The following is a 10,939-nucleotide window of genomic DNA, read 5'->3' as shown; positions in this document are numbered from 1 at the left end:
TGAGTGACTAAGTGACCAAACGTGTTTGATTTCCTCTGGGATGGAATGTTTTATTGGCAATAAAGGGATTTTATTTAAAGAGCGTTTTATTGTAGGCTGGCTTTGTGTGATGTACAAGAGGCGCACACACCCTGCTGGATGATTGCTGATTTTTATCATTTCTCTTTCCTGATTAGAGGTAACTTCTGGGCAGCCATCCAGAGAACTAAGTGCTGCTGTATTAATAGTTTCATGACTAAAAAAGCGATGCTTTTTAAAGTGATATTTACTTTTGTTACAAATTTTGCTATAGATGTATGTCAGCGCTACACAAACCTTTTATGCAGGTTTATTAAAATTATGTGAGTCAACAGACTTTGAATACTATGGCCCAGTGCACACCAAGACCGCTAGCAGATCCGCAAAACGCTAGGCGTTTTTGTGAGCAGATTTTAGAGCAATTCTAGGCATCTTTAGAGACTTTTTCGAAACATGCCTACCGTTTTTTTGCGCGTTTTTGTGTAGCAGATTAACCACTTGCCGACCGCCCCCAGCCGATGGGCGGCAAAGAATGGGCCTAAACAACCGCAATGCGCCCATCGGCGGAGGCGGCGGTAGGCGTGGTTATGCGGCGATCGCGTCATTCGTGACGCGATCAGCCGCCGGCAACTGGCTCCGCCCCCCCTAACGCTGTAACCCGCCGGCCGTTCGGAAGCGCCAGCGGGTTACTAGCACCCGGATCGCCGCATGTACTTAGTATAATAGGCTTTGTAATGTATACAAAGCCTATTATACTGGCTGCCTCCTGCCCTGGTGGTCCCAGTGTCCAAGGGACCACCAGGGCAGGCTGCAGCCACCCTAGTCTGCACCAAGCACACTGATTCTGCCCCCCCCCCCTTCCCTCTGATTGCCCACCCCCAGGCCCCTGTTTGCTCCCAATCACCCCCCTAATCACCCATCAATCACTCCCTGTCACTATCTGTCAACACTATTTTTTTTTTTTAACGCTAAACTGCCCCCTGCTCCCTCCTGATCACCCCCCCCCCTCACCCCTCAGATTCTCCCCAGACCCCCCCCCCCCCCCGTGTACTGTATGCATCTATAGCCCCTGATCACCTGTCAATCACCCATCAATCACCCCCTGTCACTGCCACCCATCAATCAGCCCCTAACCTGCCCCTTGCGGGCAATCTGATCACCCACCCACACCATCAGATTGCCCTAGACCTACCCTCAGATCACCTCCAAAGTGCATTGTTTACATCTGTTCTGCCATCTAATCACCCACTGATCACCCATCAATCAGCCGCTGTCACTGATACCCATCAGATTAGACCCCTATCTGCCCCTAGGGCACCCAATCACCCGCCCACACCCTCAGAACGCCCTCAGACCCCAGCCCTGATCACCTCACCAGTGCATTGCTTGCATCTATTTTCCCCTCTAATCGCACCTTGAGACACCCATCAATCACCTCTTGTCACCACCTGTCACCCCCTAGCACACCTACCCATCAGATCAGGCCCTAATTTGCCCCGTGTGGGCTCTTGATCACTCGGCCAAACCCTCAGACCCCCTTCCGATCACCTCCCCAGTGCATTGATTGCATCGATTTTCCCCTCTAACTACCCCCTGAGACACCCATCAATCACCTCCTGTCACCCCCCCTAGCACTCCTATTCGTCAGATCAGGCCCAATACAACCTGTCATCTAAGAGGCCACCCTGCTTATGACTGGTTCCACAAAATTTGCCTCCTCCTAGACCACCTGTCATCAAAATTTGCAGATGCTTATACCCCTGAACAGTCATTTTGAGAAATTTGGTTTCCCGACTACTCACGGTTTTGGGCCCGTAAAATGCCAGGGCAGTATAGGAACCCCACAAGTGACCCAATTTTAGAAAGAAGACACCCCAAGGTATTCTGTTAGGTGTATGATGAGTTCATAGAAGATTTTATTTTTTGTCACAAGTTAGCGGAAATTGATTTGTATTGTTTTTTTTTTTTTTTCCACAAAGTGTCATTTTCCGCTAACTTGTGACAAAAAAAAAAATCTTCTATGAACTCACCATACTCCTAACGGAATACCTTGGGGTGTCTTCTTTCTAAAATGGGGTCACTTGTGGGGTTCCTATACTGCCCTGCCATTTTAGGGGCCCTAAACCGTGAGTAGTCTTGAAACCAAATGCCTCAAAATGACCTGTGAAATCCTAAAGGTACTCATTGGACTTTGGGCCCCTTAGCGCAGTTAGGCTGCAAAAAAGTGCCACACGTGGTATTGCTGTACTCAGGAGAAGTAGTATAATGTGTTTTGGGGTGTATTTGTACACATACCCATGCTGGGTGGGAGAAATCGCTCTGTAAATGGACAATTGTGTGTAAAAAAAAAATCAAAAGATTGTCATTTACGGAGATATTTCTCCCACCCAGCATGGGTATGTGTAAAAATACACCCCAAAACACATTATACTACTTCTCCTGAGTACAGCAATACCACATGTGTGGCACTTTTTTGCAGCCTAACTGCGCTAAGGGGCCCAAAGTCCAATGAGCACAGGGGTGCTTACAATTAGGCACACCCCAAAATGCCAGGACAGTGAACACCCCACAAATGACCCCATTTTGGAAAGTAGACACTCCAAGGTATTCAGAGAGGAGCATAGTGAGTCCGTGGCAGATTTCATTTTTTTTTTTTTTTTTGTCGCAAGTTAGAAGAAATGGAAACTTTTTTTTTTTTTTTTTTTTTTTTGTCACAAAGTGTCATTTTCCGCTAACTTGTGACAAAAAATAAAATCTTCTATGAACTCACCATGCCTCTCACTAAATACTTTGGGATGTCTTCTTTCCAAAATGGGGTCATTTGGGGGGTATTTACACTATCCTGGAATTTTAGCACCTCATGAAACATGACAGGTGGTTAGAAAGAGCAGAGATGCTTCAAAATGGGAAAATTCACTTTTGGCACCATAGTTTGTAAACGCTATAACTTTTTTACCAAATCCAATAAATATACACTGTTTTGGTTTTTTTTTCTTATCAGACATGTAGCAGAATAACTTTCGTGCTCAAATGTATAGGAAATTTTACTTTATTTGAAAAATGTCAGCACAGAAATTTAAAAAAGTCTTTTTTGACAAAATTCATGTCTTTTTTTTGATGAATATAATAAAAAGTAAAACTCGCAGCAGCAATCAAATAGCACCAAAAGAAAGCTGTATTAGTGACAAGAAAAGGAGGTAAAATTCATTTAGGTGGTAGGTTGCATGACCGAGCAATAAACCGTGAAAGCTGCAGTGGTCTGAATGGAAAAAAAATGCTCTGGTCCTTAAGGGGGCGAAAAGACTGTGGTCCTCAAGTGGTTAAAATATTGTTACAGTAAAAGCTGTTACTGAACAGCTTTTGTAACAAAAATGCCTGGAAAACCGCTCTGATCTAGCGGTTTCCATTTTTCCTATACTTTACATTGAGGCAGAAACGCTTCTGCAAACCGCAAAAGTGCTGCAGGACCCACGTTTGCAGTTTGCTAAAAACCGCAAACCGGCAGTGTGCACCAGCCCATTGAAATGCATTAGCCAAGCGTTTTCCAAGGCGGATGCAGTTTGCGGATCTCTTCAAAATCCTCTCGGTGTGCACTTGGCCTATGAGCAGATTGTGTAGGTAAGCTCTCATTTTACATGGAATTGGTAAAATTGTCCATTGGCCAATTAAAAGTAACAGGCTTCACTCTTCAGGGAGTAGAGCAATTGGTGTTAAAAAAATAAAAATAAATAAATAAATTGTATGCGACTCTAACTCACAAAATTCACACTCTTAAAGAGGAACTCCAGTGAAAATAATAAAAAAATTCTGCATTTTACAATAATTAACATGTATAAATGATTTAGTCGGTGTTTGTTCACTGTAATATCTTTCCTCTCCCTGATTTACATTCTGACATTTATCACATGGTGACATTTTTACTGCTGACAGGTGATGTCAGTGGAAGGAGATGCTGCTTGCTTTTTTGGCAGTTGGAAACCGCTGTAAACAGCTATTTCCCACAATGCAATAAGGTTCACAGACAGGAAACTGCCAGGACCATGGTCCTCAGTTTCCCGTGGGAGAGGTTTCACCACAATATCAGCCATACAGACCTCCCTGAGGATCCGTTTGAGAAAAGGAATAGATTTCTCATGTAAAAGGGAGTATCAGCTACTGATTGGGATGAAGTTCAATTCTTGGTCACGGTTTCTCTTTAGATTACATTTTCTGAATAATTGATCAGAATTTTCTGCCATTCCTGATCAACTGATTTCAATCTCCTCAATGCTTGAAATCTGCACCCTGGCAGTGATAACAAAAACGGGGTGTAGATTTCAATTAGCCCGGTCTGGAAGTAGTTAAACATTCACATTAATATTTCCATTTCTCTGTTCCTTATTTTGCATTGTTGGAATGTTATCATGAATCTTTTTTTTTATTTTTTTTTATTTTTTTATTTTACTAGTTAAAAGTGAAACTTCAAGCCTGGGGGCGGTGGTGGTGGTACCAGTTTTGGTTACCTGGGACTTCGACCGGCCCTCTGCAGTTGACCTGTGCCCGCGCCGGTACTAAACGAGCCTCAGGTCCCCCGCCGCAGTTTAGTTTTGGTGACTGGCTCTGTTGCCGGGCCGCTGTACTTGCGCAGCCGACGTAATTTGATCAAGCTTCCATGGCCAGGAGCGTCCTGCGCAGGCACAGTAGAGATTTTCTCATACTGCACCTGCGTAGGATGCTACTGGCCACGACAGTGCGAAACAAGTACGCACGTGGCCAGGGCCGCACCGGCACAGTGACCGGCGACAGAGCCAGTCGCCAAAACTACGCTGCGGTCCCTCTTTGGGAACCAAATCCCTCTGTATTTTATATCTGAAATAAAACCTCTCAGGTCGTGAACAAAATTCTACTACATCATGTTGTATCCACCTTTTAGATCCAATGTCCTGTATGATATTTAAATGTGTTAAATTGTCAAACTGTCACAGATTGTGAGAAGGTTTATGCTTTTAAATGTTCATTGTCCAATCCTATAACCCAATTCTGCATGATCTATATGCATGCCTCCCAACTTTTTGAGATAAGAAAGAGGGACACTTTGACAAGACCCTGTCACACCTCTAACCCCAACCCCACCAAATCCCTCTGTCCCTCTTTCTTCTTCATTGTGTCCCTTTCTCAGGACTGATGCACTATAGTAGATATACTGTACATTTTTGGTGCATTCCCATAAGAATCATTACCTATATGTGCCTCTTGGTGGCACCAGAGCTCCACAGAACTCTCTAAACTTGAATGTAACACGTACTTCTTCTATAGGTGGTGAAAGTTCTTGTTTGATCACAATACTTTCCTGCCTTTTTCTGTGGTCAACAGAGTGAAAGCACCCACTGGCTGATCTTGCAGAATCTACAAATTTCCTGTATAGCCCAGAAAAACAAAAGTAATATCTGATGCTGAACAGTCATTCTGCACAGTCATAGTTCTCTCATTCAAGTCTTGTTTTGTGTCCAGAGAAGGAAGTCTTTGAATCAAGATGACCTGTCTTGACTCATTTCTTTTCAAAACATTTTAATGTGGTTGTTTCCTTGTAATGCAAACCAGAGGGCAATTACGGGTTCTCTAACAGGCACACTGGGGCAGATTTATCAAATACAGGTATGTACTGGTGCAAAGGTGGACTGCCCAGATCAAGGTTTCTGATGCTTCACGCTTGGGCTACTTTCACATTGCTTGCAGAGGTTTTATCCACTATTTTCTGCCAGTAACCAATGTTCCTATCTGTTGTTTTTTATCTCTTGAGCTCCCTCCTCACTGTGGAGCATTCTAGATGTGTCTGGTAAAGCCTCCTCTCCACAACTGTGGTCTGTACACCCAAGAAATCTTGATTGGTTAATTTTTACCACCTCCATGAAGTGTGAGAATCTACACAATCTCTTCAAACTACAGCTAAGTTCCTAGTATATGGGACCAGTGGGTATTGCCTGGTGCTGGATACATGTGCTTGCTGGTTGCTTGAGCAACGACCAAAAAAGCACAAGCGGGACAGTTTGGAGGGGGGGGGGGGGGGGGGTTAGTGAGATTTGCCATCCATAACACACTCACTGAGCCTCCAGCGACGTCCTGTAGTTCCTAGTGGCTTTCCAACATCCTTGGTGTATGCCTCCTGGCATGTCACCTGACCCACATTGGGTCACTGACATGCTGGGAGCCGTGCACGGACCCTGGAAAGCCGCTAGGAGCTACAGGAGGATGGTGGAGGATTGGTGAGTATTTTATCCTGCAAATCACACTAAAAAAAACCCTCCAAAAACAGTCTCCTCAGACATCCAGTTGCCGGAGTGCTAGTTGACGTGGACTTAGTGGCTGGATAGTGTACTGGTTAAGGGCACTGCCTTTGACATGGAAGACCAGGGTTCGAATCCTGGCAAGGGTCTGTACCTATTCAGTAAGGAGTTCAAGGCAAGATTCCCTAACACTGCAGGGTGGCCTCTTGAGCGCGCCCCAGTGGCTGCAGCTCTTGAGTGCTTTGAGTCCGACAGGAGAAAAGTGCTATACAAATGTTCGTATTATTACGTAATCCAAATCTCTTGGCTTTCATACAGTATTTACATGGAGGCAGTAAAATTGGATGTGACTGGTGAAAGAGGCGTTAAAGGACTTCCGAGTAGAGATGAGCGTAATGACCTAATTACGATTTCGCGAAATTTCGCGTAATTAGTGTAATTACGATTATGGCCGTAAGTACATAATCGTAATGAAGAAGGATTTCGCGAAATTTCGCGTAAGCGTAATTTTCGCATTACAGTGGGTTCATGCCGTAATTTCGCATTAAACGCTACCGTAATTTCGCGTTAAACCGTAACGCTCCGTATAATATAAAAAAGCCGCCGACTTTAAGGGTTAATAGCAAAGTCCCCTTAAATGCTAAGAGCCTCAAATTTGGAGAATATATTAAGGAGATCAGGAGGAATAAGAGGAAAATTTTTTTTTCAAAAAGACCTTATAGTTTTTGAGAAAATCGATGTTAAAGTTTCAAAGTAAAAATGTATACATTTAAAAACCCGCCGACTTTAACGGTTAATAGCAAAGCCTGCTTAAAGTTTAGGAACACCAAATTCCTAGGGTATATTAAGGGGATCAGTGGGAATAAGAGGAAAAATTTTTTTTTCAAAAAGACCTTATAGTTTTTGAGAAAATCGATTTTTAAGTTTCAAGGGCGAAAATGTCTTTTAAATTCGGAAAATGTCAGTTTTTTTTTGCACAGGTAACAATAGTGTATTATTTTCATAGATTCCCCCAAGTGGGAAGAGTTTTACTTACTTCGTTCTGAGTGTGGGAAATATAAAAAAAAAACGACGTGGGGTCCCCCCTCCCAGACCTCTTTAACCCCTTGTCCCCCATGCAGGCTGGGATAGCCAGAATGCGGAGCACCGGCCGCGTGGGGCTCCGCACCCTGACTATACCAGCCCGCATGGTCCATGGATTGGGGGGTCTCGGAAGGGGAGGGGCAGCCAAGCTTTCCCCTCCCCCTCCGAGCCCTTGTCCAATCCAAGGACAAGGGGCTCTTCTCCACCTCCGATGGGCGGTGGAGGTGGAGGCCGCGATTTCCTGGGGGGGAGGTTCATGGTGGAATCTGGGAGTCCCCTTTAAAAAGGGGTCCCCCAGATGCCCACCCCCCCTCCCAGGAGAAATGAGTATAGAGGTACTTGTACCCCTTACCCATTTCCTTTAAGAGTTAAAAGTAAATAAACACACAGACACTTAGAAAAAGTATTTTAATTGAACAAAAAACATAACCACGAAAAAAGTCCTTTAATATTCTTAATTAACCATTAATACTTACCTGTCCCTTTAAAAGCCAGTTCCCACGCAATATCCTCGGAAATATACTAAACAGTTACAATATAACAAAGTTATTACAATGTAACAACTTTGTTACATTGTAACTACGCCGCACCCGACGCCGCTCAGCCGCCGCACCCGCACGCACCCGACAGAGCTCTGAGCTATATAGCTCAGAGCTCCCTAAGCATCTTTGTATTTGGGCTCCAAGGAGCCCCATTGGTCCTTAGCAGACCAATGGGGTTCCTTTAAATCAGAAGGAACCCCATTGGTCTGCTAAGGACCAATGGGGCTCCTTGGAGCCCAAATACAAAGATGCTTACAGAGCTCTGAGCTATATAGCTCAGAGCTCTGTCGGGTGCGTGCGGGACGCTAAGTCCCCGCCGGCTCCCGCTGTCCACCCCGCCCACATCTGTCACCCACATGTCACCCACATGTGGGTGACATGTGGGAGAGGCGGGGAAGGCAGCGGGAGCCGGCGGGGACTTAGCGTCCCGCACGCACCCGACAGAGCTCTGAGCTATATAGCTCAGAGCTCTGTAAGCATCTTTGTATTTGGGCTCCAAGGAGCCCCATTGGTCCTTAGCAGACCAATGGGGTTCCTTCTGATTTAAAGGAACCCCATTGGTCTGCTAAGGACCAATGGGGCTCCTTGGAGCCCAAATACAAAGATGCTTAGGGAGCTCTGAGCTATATAGCTCAGAGCTCTGTCGGGTGCGTGCGGGTGCGGCGGCTGAGCGGCGAGTGGCGTCGGGTGCGGCGTAGTTACAATGTAACAAAGTTGTTACATTGTAATAACTTTGTTATGTTGTAACTGTTTAGTATATTTCCGAGGATATTGCGTGGGAACTGGCTTTTAAAGGGACAGGTAAGTATTAATGGTTAATTAAGAATATTAAAGGACTTTTTTCGTGGTTATGTTTTTTGTTCAATTAAAATACTTTTTCTAAGTGTCTGTGTGTTTATTTACTTTTAACTCTTAAAGGAAATGGGTAAGGGGTACAAGTACCTCTATACTCATTTCTCCTGGGAGGGGGGGTGGGCATCTGGGGGACCCCTTTTTAAAGGGGACTCCCAGATTCCACCATGAACCTCCCCCCCAGGAAATCGCGGCCTCCACCTCCACCGCCCATCGGAGGTGGAGAAGAGCCCCTTGTCCTTGGATTGGACAAGGGCTCGGAGGGGGAGGGGAAAGCTTGGCTGCCCCTCCCCTTCCGAGACCCCCCCAATCCATGGACCATGCGGGCTGGTATAGTCAGGGTGCGGAGCCCCACGCGGCCGGTGCTCCGCATTCTGGCTATCCCAGCCTGCATGGGGGACAAGGGGTTAAAGAGGTCTGGGAGGGGGGACCCCACGTCGGTTTTTTTTTATATTTCCCACACTCAGAACGAAGTAAGTAAAACTCTTCCCACTTGGGGGAATCTATGAAAATAATACACTATTGTTACCTGTGCAAAAAAAACTGACATTTTCCGAATTTAAAAGACATTTTCGCCCTTGAAACTTAAAAATCGATTTTCTCAAAAACTATAAGGTCTTTTTGAAAAAAAATTTTTTCCTCTTATTCCCACTGATCCCCTTAATATACCCTGGGAATTTGGTGTTCCTAAACTTTAAGCAGGCTTTGCTATTAACCGTTAAAGTCGGCGGGTTTTTAAATGTTTACATTTTTCCTTTGAAACTTTAACATTGATTTTCTCAAAAACTATAAGGTCTTTTTGAAAAAAAAAATTTTCCTCTTATTCCTCCTGATCTCCTTAATATATTCTCCAAATTTGAGGCTCTTAGCATTTAAGGGGGCTTTGCTATTAACCCTTAAAGTCGGCGGCTTTTTTAGATTATACGGAGCGTTACGGTTTAACGCGAAATTACGGTAGCGTTTAATGCGAAATTACGGCATTGTCCAATAGACCAATTATTTCTGCTGGCTTTAGAAATTCCAGTAAAATGACATTCCACAGAGATCACCTGACAGGACTAACGATGCCGCCACCTGTGATAAATTTCAAAATGCAAATCTGGGTGAGGAAAGATTTTACAATGGGCAAACACTGACTAAATCATCTATAAATTAATATTGTAAAAAAAAACAAGCAATTGTATTCATTGCGCTATTTTGACTACAGGTCCTCTTTAATTGAATGAAGGTGTATGTGTATTACACGTTTATGCCTGGAGAGTGTCTACTCTTTTTCTCTCTCTTTTTAAAGAAAACAACAAAAAACAGGGCGGGTGCGGTTGGAGTTCCCTGAAGCCAAGATAGTTAAATTATCGGCATTTCCAGGTCCCCAAATGGACAAACGTCTGGTATATACCAACTTCATCATCGGGAGTCCTTTCTTTCCTTCTTCTGGCATTTTACAAACTTCCTTGTTTTTGGGAAGTAGATTTTTTTTTTTTAATTTCAAATAGGCACATAGTATATAGAAGATAAACCATAAAACTTGAAAACCACTGAATGGGGCTAACCGCACCTCCCACTTCACCATCACTTAGATGACCTTTTTGCAGGTTGAAGTCCTGTGTTGCTCCTCAAACTCTGGTGTAGAAGGCTGAAGTTTTACTTTCGTAGCAGTTAAAAGTTGTGAGATGAATTTTCCTACATTTTCAGGCTATGCCATAATTTCCTTCTGGTACCAGCAAAGTTAGCTTGCTAATCTTAATGTGGATCTCGGTCTCGAGCATGTGGTGGTCTCCACCACCTTCAGCTAAACACTATTTCCAGACACGAAACGGTGGGAGGGGGTGGATACACTCTTCTGGAACTGCGCCGGTGCTCACTTTATTCCCCAGCTAATGACTTCCTCTGCTTCTTGCTTCTGGCAAAGTTTCTCTGAGGTCAGGGAGCTCAATGTTATGCCTTTGTCTCCTTACAACTACCTGGTTGGGTTTGCCTGGTCCGTACATGGTCCTAATGTTCCAACAGCTTGTTCTTATTCTTTATTTAAGAGCCACGGTTTGCCGTCGTTTGGTCTTCTCTCCTGTTTGCGAGGATTACCTCTGATTCTTTGGTAGATTGATTTAAGATGTGTGGGGTTATAAGACCTCGGCATCTAATCCTGCTGATGGGGATGTCATCTGAGGACACAAGCTGTCTCTT

This window comes from Hyperolius riggenbachi, chromosome 3, assembly GCF_040937935.1.
Source record: "Hyperolius riggenbachi isolate aHypRig1 chromosome 3, aHypRig1.pri, whole genome shotgun sequence".
Lineage (NCBI taxonomy): Eukaryota > Metazoa > Chordata > Amphibia > Anura > Hyperoliidae > Hyperolius > Hyperolius riggenbachi.
This window is presented reverse-complemented; position numbering follows the sequence as displayed.